Raw genomic sequence first — 19,943 nt, 5'->3', positions numbered from 1 at the left:
CTGCATCAGACTCACTCAGTCATGTTTCAGTTCAAATATAAATCAAGCTTCTGCTTTTTAATAAGATCTCAGATCAGAAGTGTTTGTAATGTAGTGACCTTCAGTGCAGCCAGTTTTATCTGCTATCAGCTCTGTGAGTTTAGGGGGAGGGGCTGTTGTTTTTGTAATGATACAGAGATTAGATTATTCACTAGATTATTCATTGATTTCATAGTGTTTAAAAGATTCACAGGTTAAAGTGAAAGTATGAGAGTGTTGACTGGAAACTGGGTAGATCTTTATTTTACACTGTGGTAATTAAATCGTATTTAATAGGTAAATATGTGGTGCTGACCAGTAATTATCTGGTACATACTTTGCACATATGTAGTTTTTTACATAACAGTTTTACTGCTAAGTACTGACAGCTGCTCTTACTCAGAAGTTAAAAGTTAAATATGAAGCATTTACAAATAATTGTTGAGTAAATATTTGCAAATATTTACTAACCATATGAATAGTAAAAATTATGTATAACAACAGTTACTCAGAATTGAATGGTAAACATTTAGTACTTGCACCACAGATAGTGTTCATATAACCACACACAGTGTTCACATAACCACACACAGTGTTCACATAACCACACACAGTGTTCATATAACCACACAGTGTTCACATAACCACACACAGTGTTCATATAACCACACACAGTGTTCATATAACCACACAGTGTTCACATAACCACACACAGTGTTCACATAACCACACACAGTGTTCACATAACCACACAGTGTTCACATAACCACACACAGTGTTCACATAACCACACACAGTGTTCACATAGCCATATAACCATAACCACAGTGTTACAGATCTAATCCAGGTTAAAGCTCTGCAGTGGTCAGTGGTGTCGGTGCTGATGAATGAAGTAAAAACACACAGGATTAAAGCTGAAATGGAAATGTTGAACTACAATACACAACAAACTGGATTTCATAGTTCAGGTTTGACCTACAGACGCATTCCAGCAGCGATGTTAGCGCCCCCAAATGGCTGCTCCATTGACGTGTGTGGCTGAACCCAAAGCAGCATCTATGTATGTAGATCTATGAGCAGCATTATAAAGCAGCCATCAGTGTGAGTTGTGTTCAAATTGGGCGAGCAGTGGTGAACATTTGTGGCAGACTTGTTTTCTGTGAATAGTTAGTTAAATTTGAACGATTTAATTTCAGTGGTAACCCTTCATCCAGCTGCCCTGTATGTTCTCAGAGAACTTCCTCCTGAAACGGTTTACAAGTAGCAGCAAACGACAGCGGAGAACTCCAGGAAAACCAAAAACTGTTTCCAACTGTTTATAAATGTTTTCCTATGTTCTCCTAATTTGAACTCATCTGTGGCCTCGACGTTTAGACAGAGATGCAGTGTTTAAAACTGTAAACGTTATTTTGAAAGTAAACAGGGTCGCTGTGAATCATTTCTTCTTCACTCCAACCCCTTTAACAGTTCCAGAGAACATGCATTTCACAACAGAAGATGTTCAGCTCAGCTCAGAACATGAAATAAGACGGCTTTAACATTAACATTAGCTAACTACCCCACTAGCACAGCTATCTTACCCAGATGAACTGTTTTATGTAGTGAGTCGACGTGTTTCCTCTTCAGATGCTCCAACACAGAGGATGAGCTCCCATAGCCAGCTAAAGTCGGCTTTACACACAGCACAGCTGACAGCTTTATTCAGAGTGTAGTTTTTGTTCTCGAGGCTGCCATCGCGCTTTTGTTAACTCTCCAGTAAGCGGTAAAGTCAAAACATCCCTAGTTAGCGCGAGAAACGCGTAATAACCTGGAATATAACGGTGGTCTGGGGTGGGCTGTACACTGTTATAACAGTAAATACCGGTATGATGTTCACTCATGAGGTGAGTTTAGCTGTACTGTGGATACAGAGATAAATCCAAACACAGTGAAGCACAATCAGTGCTGCCCCTGAGAAAAACTAAATAAGAGCATGAAGAGCTTAAAACTCTTATAAACTCAACAAAATGGTGTTTCAGACAAAACTGCACTGCTGAGTGTCGCTTGCAGCAGCTCCTAGAAACAACTCGCTCAGAAAACGACAACCGGCCGCTAAACGAGTACAAAATGCTGAGACACAGCAACACAACATTCACCACAACCGCTGCTGCAGCACAAACCGCGATTAAAGCTCAAACAGCACAGAATCACCACAAAAAGCACAGAATTACCACAAAACAACAACAACAACACAAACCTGCACATCGCAAAGAAGCACAACAAGCTCACACTGCGCAGCGGCAGCCATTAAACCCACTTTCCTCACCTTATGAAGACTAAAGCACTGGACAATGTCTGAAGAGTGATGATTAAATCCTTAATAAACCAACACCGGAACAAATCTGACCAGATGAGGACAAATAAGCTGTAAAAGTGGCGATTTACTAAACCAAAGCGCTGAAGTACAGAATCGATTCCATTGTCGGAGACTCTCAGTCATTGGTGAGAGTCTCAGAGAATGGAATCGACTCTGTTGATTCAATCGAGTCGTTTCCATCCAGTATATCCGCGCTGTACCGAGTCAAACTCTTTTTAGTGCTTAGTGCAAGACTTTAGTTCAGAAACAGAGACGCTGTTAATTATTCTGCTGTTACATTAGTCAGGACAGTTAAAACAGTTATACAGTCTTAAAGTTTAAACATTAGATTAGTCATTCTCAGCACTGCAGTGACACTGACACACTAACACTTCACCACCACGTCAGCGTCACTGCAGTGCTGAGAATGATCCACCACCCAAATAGTGCCTGCTCTGTCCTGACTGTTGAAGAATCACTGGGGTCCTGACCACTGAAGAACAGGGTAACAGAGTATGCAGAGAAGCAGACGGACTACAGTCTGTAACTGTAGAACTACAAAGTGAAACCGTGTGGTAAACAGAGCTGATATAATGGACAGAGAGTGTAGAAACAAGGGGTGGTCATAATGTTACGTACATGACTGTGTATAGTGGAGCTGTAAGGTAGGGGTTTCTGATAAAGTAGCCTAATAAAGTGAAACCTAATAAACTCATGCAAGTCAGCAACAAATTATACTCACATATCCACTCATCTGAGTAACGATAAACTGATGAACCAAAAAAAAAATCATCTCTAATTTGGCCACTATAGTGTAATTTATCTAGTAATGAAGAACTTTTAAAACTGTGACTGCCATGGTTTACTATCCAGTGATGTAGGGCTTGCAGCCTCTCAGCTTAGCCTGATTGTGTGTACGAAGTTTTATGAATCTGGCCCGTTATGTTTAAGAGGACGTTCAGACCATTTCAGTATATACACATTAAAACTCACCACCATCTTCCATCAGCTTTCTTTTACTCTTAATACCTAAACTGATCACCAGTCTTCTCCATGAAGAGCCAGTGTTTTCTGTCCAAGCAGCCAGGATCAAACCTCATATTGCTAACAAATTCTTTGGAGAATGAGACCAAATGATGAACGTTTGGATTCAGGTGTGCGTCTCCTTAAAAGCAGTGAAAACCTGCAGTCACACTGGCTCCTTGTGAAAAAGACTGGTGACCCCAGCTCTAAAAAGTGCAGGGCAGTGCTTTAGAATAGACATGCTAAAACTCACTGGGCTGTTCTGTCAGCAGCTTCTTCTTCGCCTTCTTCTTACAAACAGTAGGGGGGACATAATCATCCTCCTCCTCTGTGAAAGAAAACAAAACATCATTTTCTTTTTATAGAACAGCTTTTCAAATACATTTTACAGAAGTTCATAACTGAAGGTGTCTCTGGTGATGAGATCACAATACTGCCAAAACACGTTCTCCTACGGCCCCTTGAGGTGGGGTTTCTTACATCATTTCCACTGGAGGAAGAGCACTGTGCACATTCACTATGTCAGTCTCTCACTGTGTTTCTTTTAAGTATTTAAGTATTTTAAATATTAGAGGTTTGATTTTTGAGCTGGTATTCAGGTTCGGCTGTGTCCGTTTCTCCAAATACCCTGGTAGCCTTGGTTATAAGAGGTTTTCTTTGCACCTTTTTGCATCCTCAGCCCAAATGAAGATGAGGCTTCTTGTTTCGCTAGCGCACCCGCCATGAGGAGCGTCTTACAGTACAGGAAGACCTGCTTCCAACACAGCTGGACCATGTAATCAACACCAACTTAAGCTGAATGCTAGAAGAAAAAACTGCACCTTTTCTGGGAAGAAGTTCATTTAATCTAAGTCCTCTTTACTTAGACAAAGATAGGAATCAATAAATTGTAGTCTTGAGACGGATAAAGTACTACAACATTACGCCACTCACACCAAGATAAAAGTGCTTAGGAAAATGTGTAATTCAGCCTAGTCAGGACTTAATAATGCACTAAGCTAGTTAATTACCAGCTGCTGACCTGATACAGCTTTATAATGCCCCCTTATAACTGAAGTGTTACCAAACAAAGAAGTTCTACAGAGGTTGAACATTGAAGGTAGTCATTTCAGCCAAATACAGCTGTACTGTGTGAATGATTTAAAGGATGAAAACTGACCTTTCGTTGCTGAACTTTCAACATCGTCTGGTTTCTTCTCTCGTTGCTGGTTTGCTGATCTGTCTGTCTGTGGATCTTGTGCCTCAATGCTACCTGCAGTCAGTCATAATCATTGAGTTAAGATCCTACAAAAAATGCCTGAACATGTATAAAAATATACACACAGTATGATCATCATTGTTGTGTTTCCACCTAAAACGGCGCCTTTCAGCATGTTAGCTTAAAGGCTTTTAGCACTATTGTGTATAATCACACAACATGAACAGGAAACTAATGAGCTCGCGATGTGACTCTTTTACAGAATGACCAACATTTAAAGTTCCTATCCAGAATGACTCAAATTATTATTCAGAAGTGTTTAAATATTTATTCAGAAACACACCAGGAAGTGAAAAGTGAAGTGTTGGTGGTCTCAGTGCTTTTCTCCAGCACAAAGAGACGCTTGCTGATCCGTGACAGTTGAGGCGTTTTATCCGTCGGTCTGTAGAAATCATCCTGTTGTGCTGTGAAGGAACATTAAAGATGAACTGTTATTTACACACAGAAACAACTGAAATCCCAAAGGTCATCTGTAGCGTCCATCTGCCTGCATAGCAGGGAAAGTACTGCTTAACCTGAGCCTCAGCGCATCAGCAGCTGATCTGGCAGCACCGATACCCCCGTTATAAGGCGGGAGTCCAGTACAGAAACCGGCTCACACCGTTTCATTTTTATGGGATGGGAGAGCAGAGTGAGAGAGTGGGGGATGGGAGAGCAGAGTGAGAGAGCGGGGGATGGGAGAGCAGAGTGAGAGAGCGGGGGATGGGAGAGCAGAGTGAGAGAGCGGGGGATGGGAGAGCAGAGTGAGAGAGCGGGGGATGGGAGAGCAGAGTGAGAGAGCGGGGGATGGGAGAGCAGAGTGAGAGAGCGGGGGGATGGGAGAGCAGAGTGAGAGAGCGGGGGATGGGAGAGCAGAGTGAGAGAGCGGGGGGATGGGAGAGCAGAGAGAGAGAGCGGGGGATGGGAGAGCAGAGTGAGAGAGCGGGGGATGGGAGAGCAGAGTGAGAGAGCGGGGGATGGGAGAGCAGAGTGAGAGAGTGGGGGATGGGAGAGCAGAGTGAGAGAGTGGGGGATGGGAGAGCAGAGTGAGAGAGCGGGGGATGGGAGAGCAGAGTGAGAGAGCGGGGGATGGGAGAGCAGAGTGAGAGAGTGGGGGATGGGAGAGCAGAGTGAGAGAGCGGGGGATGGGAGAGCAGAGTGAGAGAGTGGGGGATGGGAGAGCAGAGTGAGAGAGCGGGGGATGGGAGAGCAGAGTGAGAGAGTGGGGGATGGGAGAGCAGAGTGAGAGAGCGGGGGATGGGAGAGCAGAGTGAGAGAGTGGGGGATGGGAGAGCAGAGTGAGAGAGCGGGGGATGGGAGAGCAGAGTGAGAGAGTGGGGGATGGGAGAGCAGAGTGAGAGAGCGGGGGATGGGAGAGCAGAGTGAGAGAGCGGGGGATGGGAGAGCAGAGTGAGAGAGGGGGGATGGGAGAGCAGAGTGAGAGAGCGGGGGATGGGAGAGCAGAGTGAGAGAGCGGGGGATGGGAGAGCAGAGTGAGAGAGTGGGGGATGGGAGAGCAGAGTGAGAGAGTGGGGGATGGGAGAGCAGAGTGAGAGAGCGGGGGATGGGAGAGCAGAGTGAGAGAGCGGGGGATGGGAGAGCAGAGTGAGAGAGCGGGGGATGGGAGAGCAGAGTGAGAGAGTGGGGGATGGGAGAGCAGAGTGAGAGAGTGGGGGATGGGAGAGCAGAGTGAGAGTCCAGCTCTACATGTAGCTGATGACGTTACGCCTCCTAGAAAACTAATATATATCAGCCCAATAATCACTTCTTATTACACGACATCAGACAGTCGATTATCAGAAGTCCTTTGTTTAACTGCAGCTCGTCTGTATCAGACGGTTTGTGGTAACATGGTCAGAATTCAAGCTAAGCTAGTCTAGTGCCAGAGAGAGCTGAGCTACTGCTTAAACTCACATTAACACACAGTTTAAACCAACATTATTCCACTTCACTCTAACACTACTGTGGTATTAACCAACGGGACAATGTTAGACCAACTGACCAGTACACCAGTTAACGTTAGCCAGAAAGTTTGCTATCAATATTACTGAAGCAAAACAAAGGAAAAACAACGTTTACCAAAATACTACAGCTGAGTATTTCTGATTAAAAACGTGGTGTTAAAAGTGTAAAGTGAGAGAAAACAGCGCTCACCTGTCTGAATGCTTGTAAAAGGATGCAGCTCCAGAAAACGCTGTATCAGCTCATCCCTCTGAGAGGCCAGTCGCACAGCAGGAGACTCGTTAAGGACCAGCGCTGTACGTAGCGATAGGAAGTTCGATTCATTTTACTGAATCGGTTCTTTCGAACTGTTCTGTTCAGTAAATCCAACGCCCGGTTCAACCGATTTATTAACTTACCTCATGCTCTAAGAAGCTGAAACTGGCTTCTACTTCGCCAGCTGCGTATTTAAATGTTGCCATCCCACCTTAAATAGTGCAGTAGTTGCATACATTTGAATTGAAAGAAGCAGTTGGAAAGAATCGGTTCAACAAGAACGAATCGAACTTTCCATAACTAGCTGTATGTTCAAATAACGAATCAACATTTCATTTGAAGATGGCTGGAATTAAGGTTAAAGCAGCATTAGTTAAAGGAGTGGTTCACCTATAAATCACTTCTGGGTCAACCATTTATTTAAAGCATTGGTGTTCATGTGAATGAAACTTTCAGTGGATTTAAACACTGCACTTATGTGAAATGATGAAAGTTCTGAAAAATATTATCAACTAAAAAATAAGAAATGATTCTGCACCAAATATGTACTATTTTCACTGGGCTTGTATATTTAAGCATATATTAGTCATAAAACAATGAAGTTCTTGATATTTAACAGTTTGACAAAATGAAAAGCTGAACATTTTCCGACTTTGATTAAATGATATCAAGAATTTCATTGTTTCATGACTGTAGCCTATGTGGGTTCCCACCCACCTGGGGTCCAGAGCTCCATTATGTCGTCTGATGTGTCCGTCTGACCTCACATGTTGAGTCCCGACCCGGTCTGGCTCCCTGACCCTAGATCTGGGTCTAGGACTTGGCCTCTATGGCATTTGGACACTTTGGTACTCCTGGATGCTTTGCTTTGGATGTTGTGGTTCTCTTTGAATTGAGTCCTATAGGATTCTAGGGTTGGCCCACTGCCAGAAGCAGTGCTCACATGCCATTTTGGTCCTCACAGGACACTTTGGCACTCCTTTCTCTTAACACTTTGAACAATAATGTGTCAGTGTCTTACAGGATTTGAGGGTTGGCCTGTTGCTATAAATGGCCACTTTAGTACTCTAGGGCTGCATTATAAGAGTAGCACAGCGTCCCAAGAGTACAAGACTCTCCAAAAACTACATTAAACAAGGGCATAGAGCCACCTAACTCAACTGTAATGATCAAGAGACTGTGAAAAACAATAGTGTGCCTTCAAATTTGCATATAATCCTTTTTTATAACGAAAGGTTCGGGAAAAAGTGTTAGACTCTTGAACAGAGATGTAAACCAGTTCCAGTGATTCCTTTAAGCCTTTAGCTGTTACTGTACCATATTTACTGATTTACTTACTTACTTTTTTCTGCCAAGCCTAAAATACATTTTTAACATTTCAGTCTCTTTTCTCTAAACACTGAACCTTTACTAGTCCACACAGGTGTTCACCCAGTGACCATGCAAGAGAGAGATTAGTATCATTACCTCTCTTCTCTCTCTCTCTCTCTCTCTCTCTCTCACACACACACACACACACACACACACACACACACATAAACACAAATGCTTTTAAGACTGATTTTTGTCTAAATGTCTTTTTTCCTGGTGTGTGTTTTGTAGGTCTGTTTGTATTTGAGGTGTAATGATAATGTATCTGATATCATTTCTGTCACAGGCTGTCTGTTGTGGTCTCTCAGAGAGAAGCTGTGCAGCTTTGGCCTCAGTTCTCAGCTCAAACACCTCAAGTCTGAGAGAACTGGATCTGAGTGGAAATAGTCTGTGTGATTCAGGAGTGACGCTGCTCTCTGCTGGACTGGAGAATCAACACTGTAAACTGGAGACACTCAGGTATTAATTCATTGTACTTTTCTGCCTCCTTAACATACTTTGCTGTTTTTGTGCTTTATGTGTTCATGTGTGTGTATGTTTGTGTGTTTGAAGGACAGAAAGAGAGACATGATGTTTATTTGTACTTGTAGTAATTTTACTCTTTACTGAAAATATAAGGAGTAAAAAGTGTGTCTTTTCTTTCTGAAATTCAAAAGTAGAAGAGTTTAATTTAAATAAAACTGGTCTAAAGTCCAAGTCCTCCAAAATAATACTAAAATATAATAATGAAGTCCAGTTACTCAGACGTTCTTCACTCCTGTTTATTCAAGGATTTTTAAGAATAAGTGAGTTTTTCTTCCATTTGTCTGGAGAAACAGTGTTAAGAATGTCTTTGTTTAGTATTTAGAATATGATCCATAATAGTTGTAGGAGGGAGACAGTGCTGTGATACAGTGTGGTACAGTTTTAAACTTCTCACATGTTTGAGTCAATATAGTGTTTTAAAATATCAACATACTCAAACATACTTACTGTCTTACTGTGTGTGTAAATCTGTAGTTTTCAAGAGGAGCATCTAGTAAAGTCACTGCATCAGACTCACTCAGTCATGTTTCAGTTCAAATATAAATCAAGCTTCAGCAGAAGTTAAAAGTGAAATATGAAGCATTTACAGATAATTGTTGAGTACATATTTGCAAATATTTACTAACCATATGAATAGTAAAAATTATGTATAACAACAGTTACTCAGAATTTAATGGTAAACATTTAGTACTTGCACCACACGCAGCGTTCACATAACCAAACACAGTGTTCACATAACCACACACAGTGTTGTTGATCTAATCCAGGTTAAAGCTCTGCAGTGGTCAGTGGTGTCGGTGCTGATGAATGAAGTAAAAACACACAGGATTAAAGCTGAAATGGAAATGTTGAACTACAATACACAACTAACTGGATTTCATAGTTCAGGTTTGACCTACAGACGCATTCCAGCAGCGATGTTAGCGCCCCCAAATGGCTGCTCCATTGACGTGCCTGGCTGAACCCAAAGCAGCATCTATGTATGTAGATCTATGAGCAGCATTATAAAGCAGCCATCAGTGTGAGTTGTGTTCAAATTGGGCGAGCAGTGGTGAACATTTGTGGCAGACTTGTTTTCTGTGAATAGTTAAATTTGAACGATTTAATTTCAGTGGTAACCCTTCATCCAGCTGCCCTGTATGTTCTCAGAGAACTTCCTCCAGAAACGGTTTACAAGTAGCAGCAAACGACAGCGGAGAACTCCAGGAAAACCGAAAACTGTTTCCAACTGTTTATAAATGTTTTCCTATGTTCTCCTAATTTGAACTCATCTGTGGCCTCGACGTTTAGACAGAGATGCAGTGTTTAAAACTGTAAACGTTATTTTGAAAGTAAACAGGGTCGCTGTGAATCATTTCTTCTTCACTCCAACCCCTTTAACAGTTCCAGAGAACATGCATTTCACAACAGAAGATGTTCCAGCTCAGCTCAGAACATGAAATAAGACGGCTTTAACATTAACATTAGCTAACTACCCCACTAGCACAGCTATCTTACCCAGATGAACTGTTTTATGTAGTGAGTCGACGTGTTTCCTCTTCAGATGCTCCAACACAGAGGATGAGCTCCCATAGCCAGCTAAAGTCGGCTTTACACACAGCACAGCTGACCAATAGAGTCCGGCTGCAGACCTGCACTCTCAGGCAGATGCACTCTCAGCCCCAGTGACGTCACATGCACACGCACTCTCTGCCACAATGGCAGAAGCGGCAAAACGGCGCGGTAACTTTTGGCTGCTGCTGCTTAGTGATGTCATCACTTAACCCACTTTTCATCCATAACACGGCTAGATGATCACATTTAATGAACCTCCCTGTTGAAAAAATCATAGAACCCATTAAAAGTGTCTGTTGGTTCCTGGTGGTTTTCAGTGGTCACTAATGGTGTTCTGTGTTTTCCTGATGGGTTGATATCACAGTGTAAAGGATTCTGATCGTTTAATCAGGTGTTTTGGGACTGATTCCAGATACATTTGATCGTTTCCTAATGGTCTCTAACGGCAATATATCAAGCCAATTCCCATTAGGAAGCAAAACCATCAGGTTTTATTCCTAACGGCCCTGAAAACACAGTTACGCTGTGACAGCGTCCTGTTTTGGTGCCCACAGCGTCGTCTGCTTGGTGCTCTCTACATTGTGACAACACTGAAATGTCGTTCCTCAGAATTATCACAACGTTGTCTGACAGCTTTTTAGGAGGTTGTAACAACGTTGACGAGACGGCAGAAGTACTCAGTACTGCGTTGACTGTATGTTGTCACAGCTCCTCCTAGAACCCTTAATGAGTTCTATTTTAATCTCTATTACAGTTTTGATAACTGGTTCTAATCGTCTCCAGCCTGGCTTTCATGAGTTTCAGTAGCCTTTTTGTTTTTTCTGTGAATAAACCTGACATTCATGTCTGATCATCGTGGTACGTTTGATTTTGAAAGTTTCCATATTTGATTACCTGATTATTAGTATAGCAGTGTTAATATACATTCAGTGTAGCTCTTGTTTCCCAACATTACGTGGTTCACTGTTTTTCCTCATAACACCTACAAAAACACTGTCGTGGCAGAGCGGCACTGACGTCATCAATAGGCTGGCGGTGCACGTCAGGTAGACAGTGCATGTCTGCAGCCAGAGCTTCTCCAACTGACCACTTTATTCAGAGTGTAGTTTTTGTTCTCGAGGCTGCCATCGCGCTTTTGTTAACTCTCCAGTAAGCGGTAAAGTCAAAACATCCCTAGTTAGCGCGAGAAACGCGCAATAACCTGGAATATAACGGTGGTCTGGGGTGGGCTGTACACTGTTATAACAGTAAATACCGGTATGATGTTCACTCAGGAGATGAGTTTAGCTGTACTGTGGATACAGAGATAAACCCAAACACAGTGAAGCACAATCAGTGCTGCCCCTGAGAAAAACTAAATAAGAGCATGAAGAGCTTAAAACTCTTATAAACTCAACAAAATGGTGTTTTAGACAAAACTGCACTGCTGAGTGTCGCTTGCAGCAGCTCCTCCATTAATCAGTGTAGGATTACGCAGGTAGACACACACAGTGGTTCTACACACAGTGATTCTACACACAGTGATTCTACACACAGTGATTCTACTTATTCTACAAATACTTATTCTATAAATATAAATACCGCAAACTGCCTCGAGACGCCATATTGGTTCCTCCCAGTAGAGACTGTGTCTGTCCCCCGAATAAAACAAAGCATCAAAAAGCCTCGAAATGTTTGCTCTAGTAACTTGATTAATATCAGACCAGTTATACCAGTTTGCAGTGACAGCACCTTTGGTCTAAAACTAGGACTGCTTAACATAAGATCTCTTACTCCTAAAGCCGCCGTTGTAAATGAAATTATTACCGATCACGGTTTTGATGCTCTGTGCCTCACAGAAACCTGGATTAGACCCGATGAATACTTCAGTCTAAACGAAGCCGCACCCCCAGGCTACAGCTATGCACATAGCCCTCGTTTAAGCAGCCGAGGTGGAGGTATAGCAACCATCCATACTAAAGCTTTAGGCGTGAGCCAGAAAGGAGGCTATAAATGCTCTTCTTTTGAAGTTCTTTTTCTTAATATAAGTGATCAAGGAACAAATAAAAATTCCTTTTCACTAATTACAATTTACAGGCCGCCAGGGCCGAAATCTCAGTTCTTACAGGAATTCTCTGAGTTTCTATCAAGTCTAATAACGCTTTCAAATAAAATTATAGTAATAATAGTCCATCTAATCCTACTGAGTTAGATATTATGACCAAGCTCTTAGAGGATAGTTTTCGATCTACTCTAGACAGTGTGGCCCCATTAAAAAGTAAAATAGTAAGGCAGAAAAAACTCCCCCTTGGTATAATGATCACACTCGGGCTTTAAAACAGACCGCCAGACAACTTGAGCGAAAATGGCGCCTGACTAAACTAGAAGTGAGAAGGAGAGCCTTATAGACTATAGAAGAGCACTTACTGCAGCGCTCAGCCTGTCTCTCCTCTCTCATAGAAAACAATAAGAATAATCCTAGATTACTATTCAGCACAATCTCTAAAATAACAGAGAACAAAACACTTAGTGAACCCCAGATACCATCAGCCTATAGCAGCAATGATTTTATGAACTTCTTTAGTGATAAAATTGAAGAAATTAGGCAGAAAATTCAGAATACACAGTTAAAATCTACAAACCTGCTTCCCCATAATGCCAGTCTAGATCCTGAGAATATTATAAACCCTGCAGAGAGGCTGGAATCGTTTACCTTACTTCAAGAAAATGATATAGTTAAAATCGTTTCTTCCGCAAAATCATCTACTTGTATGTTAGATCCGATTCCTACAGGTTTACTCAAGGAAATTTTGCCAGAAATAACCAAGTCTATTCTCTCAATAATAAACTCCCCTCTTAGCCTTGGATACATCCCAAAAACTCTTAAACTAGCAGTAATTAGACCGCTGATTAAGAAAGCGAACCTCGATCCCTGCGAACTATCAAATTATAGACCCATCTCAAATCCCTTCTTTATATCTAAGATCTTGGAAAAAGTTGTGGCAAAACAATTAAGTTCCTATTTGCATAGAAATCAAATACACGAAAAATTTCAATCTGGTTTTAGGCCACATCATAGTACAGAGACAGCACTAGTAAAAATTGTAAATTATCTTTTATTATTCTCCGACCAAGAAAAAGTGTCCTTGCTAGTCCTCCTCGATCTTAGTGCGGCATTTGACACAATAGACCACACTATCTTACTAGATAGACCAGAAAACCTTGTAGGGGTAACAGGAACAGCTCTATCCTGGTTCAGGTCCTACCTCACTGATCGCTATCAGTTTGTTAATATAAACGGTGAATCATCTGCCCTTGCAAAGGTAAAGGTGTTCCACAAGGCTCTGTTTTAGGACCTTTATTATTCACAATATATATGCTACCACTGGGCACCATTATTAGTAAACACGGCATAAATTTCCACTGTTATGCTGATGACACTCAGTTAAATTTAGCAAGCGAACCGGATGATAAAATTAAACTTAGCAAGATTGAGGACTGTATAAAAGACGTAAAAGACTGGATGTCGAGTAATTTTCTCCTTCTAAACTCGGATAAAACAGAGGTTCTGCTTCTTGGTCCAAAAGCAGCTGGAAACAAACTGTCTAATTTAACACTTAAACTTAACAATTTCTCAGTTGCATCAAGCTCATCTGTAAAAAGCCTTGGTGTCATTATAGACCCTGATCTGTCCTTCGACGCACATATAACTAATATTACTAGAACAGCCTTCCTGCATCTCCGCAATATTGCTAAATTGAGAAATGCATTCTCTCTACAGGATGCAGAAAAGTTAGTTCATGCATTTATTACTTCAAGGCTAGATTACTGTAATGCCCTGCAGGCTGGATGTCCCAGCAAAAGCCTTAACAAGCTTCAGCTAGTCCAGAACGCTGCAGCCAGAGTTCTTACTAGAACCAGAAAGTTCGACCATATCAGCCCAGTTTTATCAACCCTACACTGGTTACCAGTTAAATTTCGCATTGATTATAAAATTCTCTTACTGACTTATAAAGCTCTAAACGGACTCGCCCCTCAGTACCTGAGTGAACTTCTCTCCCACTATGAACCATCACGCCTACTTAGATCACAAGGTGCTGCTCACTATTAGTACCTGGAATTAATAAAGTTACGTCAGGGGGGAGAGCCTTCTCATACAAAGCCCCCCAGCTTTGGAATAATCTTCCTGTTAATGTTCGGGACTCAGACACAGCCTCAGTGTTTAAGTCTAGGCTAAAAACTTACTTGTATAGTCAAACCTTTGGTGATTAGTTTTCCCTGTCAGTTCTATACCTGCCAGAGTCTCTGCTGCTCTGCTAACACTGTAATCTGTGATCAGTCACCCATTACAGAACTGACACCCATTACAGAACTGACTCTCTGTTCTGTCAGTCACCCATTACAGAACTGACTCTCTGTGTGTTTTTCCTTTCCTTTCTTTCTTTTCTTTGCTGAGTTGAACAGCTGCCCATCCTGTACGTTCTGATGCTGCTGCCTCTTCTGCCTTGATCAGGTGCCACTTCTGCCAGCCCTCTGGACCGGCTTGACCATCATTGAGCTTCATGCTGTACAACGTCATGCAAACCTCACCCTCACATCCTGACCCCACTGATGCTGCTGCTGCTGCTGCTGCATGAACTAATCAAATTAATCATTGCTCCACCTGTTTTCCCCGTTCTTGTACTATAATACTTTATACTAACAGTGTTTACTATCCGGTGTCGACCAGAGGAGGATGGGTTCCCCTTCTGAGTCTTGGTTCCTCTCAAGGTTTCTTCCTGTTTCTCTTAGGGAGTTTTTCCTTGCCACTGTCGCCACTGGCGACGCTCATGGGGGCTTGGACCCGGATTTCTTTCTGTAATGCTGATTTCCTTGTAAAGCTGCTTTGTGACAACACCTGTTGTAAACAGCGCTATATAAATAAACTTCGCTTTGCTTTGCTGTTGTTGGTCGCGCTCCTCCTGCATGAAGAATCCTGACCTCGTTCAGTTCTGCCGTCTCGCTGTGCCGTGTTCTCTCATATGTTCACTTTGCCAGGGTTTCATTTTATCTCCTGTTTCTCTCTGTTGGACAAAACTGATTTTTCCTCGTCACTCAGGGTTGCCAGATTCACAGTTTCCTCACATATATGATGTTTTCACACTTTCACATTTCCTCTCTATTTCTAATATTATTCAGACTCCACACACACACAGCGTTTGTGCTGCAGAGTGGAGCAGCAAGAAAGTTCTACAGAGACACTTTAACCAAATGAATAAACAGTCAGATCTGCCACTGTTTACACTGGTGGACCAGAACCTGTTAAACATGACGAAGAAGAACCAATCAGCTGGTAAAACCCTCCAACAGGCGGGGAGGAAACTTAATGTGATAAACTTACCAAGTCTGGAATAGAGAGCTGTGTTTCTCAGATACAGCAAACAGAGAAATATTATATTAGACACAAACTACAAGGAGCAGAATGGAACTGCAGGAGAGAACCACTAAAACCTGCTTCTGCACTGAAGAAGATACTAGAGTGTGTGGTAGTGTTTACACAGTGAAGGACACTTTGTAGATCCTGCTATAATAATAATAATAATAATAATAATAATAGTACTAGTGATAACAATAATAATAATAGTTTTGTGTTTTGTTTTTGTTATTTTTACTGTTACTAATATAATTTTTTCTCTTGTTTGATGTTGTGATTTTGTTCTCGTCTGACTGGTAGAAAATACTGTGATATAAATTTGAGTTTATATCGCCGACGACTGACAGTGACTGACTTACACACTGACAACAACAAACATCAGACACAGAAACTTTCCTCTGTCTCTGATTACCAAACACACACACACACACACACACTCACACACACACACACACACACACACACACACACTCTCTCTCACACACACACACACACACAGACACACACACACACACACACACACACATACACATTCTTGTAATTGCCCCAAAGTGAGGACCGGGTAAAAGCCCAGGGAGACTGAGGACCATGGTTTCTGCTGCATCTAGAGACGAGCTGTTTGAGTGTTTAGCCACTAGATGTCGCCCACATGCGGGGTGTCCCTTGAAATTGAATGAATAGCGGAATTACCGAAACAGTTTTGTGCCGCTAAACTGAGGAGCTGCTCGGCTGCTGGGCACAAACAACAACATCTGGATGGAATCTGACTTTTAAACGCCCAGCGCCTCCAACTACTGCAGATTAGAGATTAAACGGTTACCGGTTTCACGGTAAACCGCGGTAAAATTAATGACGGTTAGTAGTACCGTTTGAACTTTTAAGTATCGTTAAAACCGCGGTCGATTACTGCGGTGTGAAAAACTCGGAGATTCGGAGAAATTTCAGCCTTCTAAAAAGACCAAGTCTGACGTTTGGTCATATTTTGGGTTTTGTAAGAATGCAGAAGGAAAGTTAATTGAAGATGACCACCCTGTCTGCAGATGACCACCCTGTCTGCAGAACAGGCCGAAAGAAAATAGCGGCGAAAGGGGGCAACACATCAAACCTTACGAGTCATCTTCGCGACCACCACCCGCTACTTTTTAGAGAACGCAAGGTTAACTTTAACGTACAAGTCTGTGGACTTCGAAATAGAAGAAATGTCACAGTTTGTGTGGTTTAACTTACGCTTATGGTTCGTTAATAATATAAAATGAAGCTTTTAGCGTCAAAAAAAAGGGTCACACAAGCTCCGGAACGAGACGCTGCAGAGGTTCAATCTGCGCAGCTCCCCTTTCTCGTCCCTCTTGCAGTGTTTACTGTCTGAGAGGAGAATAACACCGTCTCAAATCACTCAGAGTCCCCTACAGAGGGCGCTACTGTTCAAACACGGTCATCATTAACCAGCCGCTGAGCTCTAAATAGGGACTTTGTAGCCTGTTGTTGATGTTGATTATAGATGACTGAGTCGAACATTTCCTGCACTCTTTGGTGAAGGATTTCTATTTCATGATCCACGAAGTGCACTACATAGGGGAGATAGTGTGCTTTGAGACGGGACCTCGCGCGAGTAAACGCTGTGTGCTAATTTTAGGAGAAGCAGAGTTTCAGAGATTAAACTGTAGGAGTGTTTCTGCCGCAGCTCAGATGCGCGTTCATTTTAAGTTATGTTTTAGTTTTAAATGCTTTTAGAGAAGCAGCTCCACAGGTGAAGACACACTGTGTGAGGTCTACACTGTCTGCAGCTCACAGCGCGGTCACGCAGTTCCTCTGTGATTTTGGCTGTTTTTCCTGGTGCGCTGTGTTGATTAGTGGTTCAGCGCCACAGCGGCACAGTAATACTGCAGCTGCAGTTCGGACAGAAATCCCCCGAGTGCAGCACTTCTTAGAAGTAGTAATTCTCCATTAAGACCCACCTCAGAGTCAGTCCAGATTTAATTCTCTATGCAGGGAAATCCCTAGTTATTGTAATTATTAATAATAATAATAATAATAATAATACATTTGCTATTCTTTTGTTTACAGAGTATTACAAGTATTGTAAGTAATACAAAAGTAATACTAAAAATGTATTGACCTTATTTTTTAATGTTTGTGCAAACTAAAAGTGCATATTGCTGCCAATTCTATTTGTGTTAATATAAAAGTTGTTGAAATGAGTTTCAGTTTCTGTATCAGTATTTATTTTTATTTATTTTACTTTTCAACACATTTGGACAATATCGCGATAATACTGATAATCGTGATAATTTTGGTCATGATAATCGTGATATTAAATTTTAATATCGTTTCATCTCTACTGCAGTACATTATTTTAATCAGACTGTGTTCGGGAACGGACTTTAATAGTCCTGTGTTTCCAGATTAAATAATAAAAGTCAGGGCAAAGAGTGATTATTAAACACTTCCCGGATTCTGCAGGACTTTTTTGTGCTTTAGCGATTAGCATAGCGAGCGCTTAGAGCCGCCATTACCGACAGAGCCTGTAGAGTAGAAGGAGCCCGCCTACAAGGCTGTCTGACCAATAGTGGCTGAGCAACGGAGGCTCTAGCCAATCAGGTTCTAGACCGCTCCGTACGGACGAGTAAGGAGTCCGCTCTGCTGCCCGAGCGCCGCCCCCAAACAGAACCACCATTTCTGACTGGCTGAAACCTCCGTCAGTTAAAACACCGAGCTTTGCCCGCGATGGACTGAGATTCACCCCCGAATCAATAGAAGTACATTATCAGTACAGCAACAGTGACGCCACACGAAACAACTCGCTCAGAAAACGACAACCGGCCGCTAAACGAGTACAAAATGCTGAGACACAGCAACACAACATTCACCACAACCGCTGCTGCAGCACAAACCGCGATTAAAGCTCAAACAGCACAGAATCACCACAAAAAGCACAGAATTACCACAAAACAACAACAACAACACAAACCTGCACATCGCAAAGAAGCAATAATGTTAATGAACAGCAGAATAATTAACAGCGTCTCTGTTTCTGAACTAAAGTCTTGCACTAAGCACTAAAAAGAGTTTGACTCGGTACAGCGCGGATATACTGGATGGAAACGACTCGACTGAATGAACAGAGTCGATTCCGTTCTCTGAGACTCTCACCAATGACTGAGAGTCTCCGACAATGGAATCGATTCTGTTGATTCAATCGAGTCATAAATGACAACAACAAACATAAGACACAGAAACTTTCCTCTGTCTCTGATTACCAAACACACACTCTCTCTCACACACACACGCGCACACACACACACATACACACTTCACTGTGTGTGATGTCATCGCTGCGGGGCAGATGGGAGCTGTAGTTCTTTGCACACTCATTAGATGATGTTGAACTCTGTGTTGGAATCGTCACTGAACTCTGCTGTCGGTCTTTTAGATTTAATATCTTGAATGACTGTTATATTCATGTATATTATATCATGTATATACACCCCCATTCCCCCCTACCCTTTTCTGTCTTTTTTAATTTAGATCTGATCTATAACAGCATATACGGTTATGAACATTGTGTATGGTTTTGCTCTGCGAATCACAAAGACATAAAAACAGTTACTGTGTAAATACTTTGTACAAAGATACGCTTTATTTTACAGCCCTGTTTCCATAATATTACTGAGAACTCACCAGTAAACATACCATTTAATATGGAGACAGAAACACAGGTTCCTGACCCCCACTCCCCAATACTGACCTCTGACAGTACTGGTCAAACACAGGTTCCTGACCCCCACTCCCCAATACTGAACTCTGACAGTACTGGTCAAACACAGGTTCCTGACCCCCACTCCCCAATACTGAACTCTGACTGTACTGGTCAAACACAGGTTCCTGACCCCCACTCCCCAATACTGAACTCTGACCTTCTCAGGGTCTGTTACGCACTCATCACTTTAACTGCTCCATAAGCTCAGTCTAACTGCACTACTGTTTATATTTATATTTGCACTATTTTTACCCACAGACCTTAATCTGTTTGTGCCTTATGTCACTTTAGTGTTAATTTCAGGACCTTCTTATATTTATATTATTTTTTATTATTCTATTTTTCTACAATTAGTGTTTATTTTTACGATTAGTGTTTAGTGTTTTTAGTGTCTATTTAAATTCACACTTTTCCTGTTTACCGTCTATTTAATGTTATCACTCCACCATGGGGTCTGAGAGTAACGCAGTCTCAATACTCTGTATGTCCTGTTCATATTGTAGTATTGACAATA

At 41.9% G+C, this 19,943-nt stretch overlaps 1 protein-coding gene across 8 annotated transcripts in view; it reads left to right on the top strand.

Annotated features, from left to right (window-relative positions):
• LOC118822182 (NACHT, LRR and PYD domains-containing protein 3-like) overlaps window positions 1-19,943 on the top strand; it is a 221,074-nt gene that overhangs the window by 49,246 nt on the left and 151,885 nt on the right. For 5 of the 8 annotated variants that reach the window (XR_005008427.1, XR_005008428.1, XR_005008429.1 and 2 more), the window contains one exon: window positions 8,488-8,660. The exons of 2 other annotated variants lie outside the window; for them this stretch is intronic. The gene's annotated coding sequence lies outside the window, so the exon portion shown is untranslated. Of the gene's footprint in view, window positions 1-8,487; window positions 8,661-15,437; window positions 16,471-19,943 lie in introns of those variants that run through there. One more of the 8 variants, XR_005008424.1, reaches the window with a different exon arrangement.

The sequence above is a fragment of the Colossoma macropomum genome, unplaced genomic scaffold (genome assembly GCF_904425465.1).
Source record: "Colossoma macropomum unplaced genomic scaffold, Colossoma_macropomum, whole genome shotgun sequence".
NCBI classification, from domain to species: Eukaryota; Metazoa; Chordata; class Actinopteri; order Characiformes; family Serrasalmidae; genus Colossoma; species Colossoma macropomum.
Note: the sequence above shows the minus strand (reverse complement) of the source record. Positions and strands in the feature narration are given on the sequence as shown.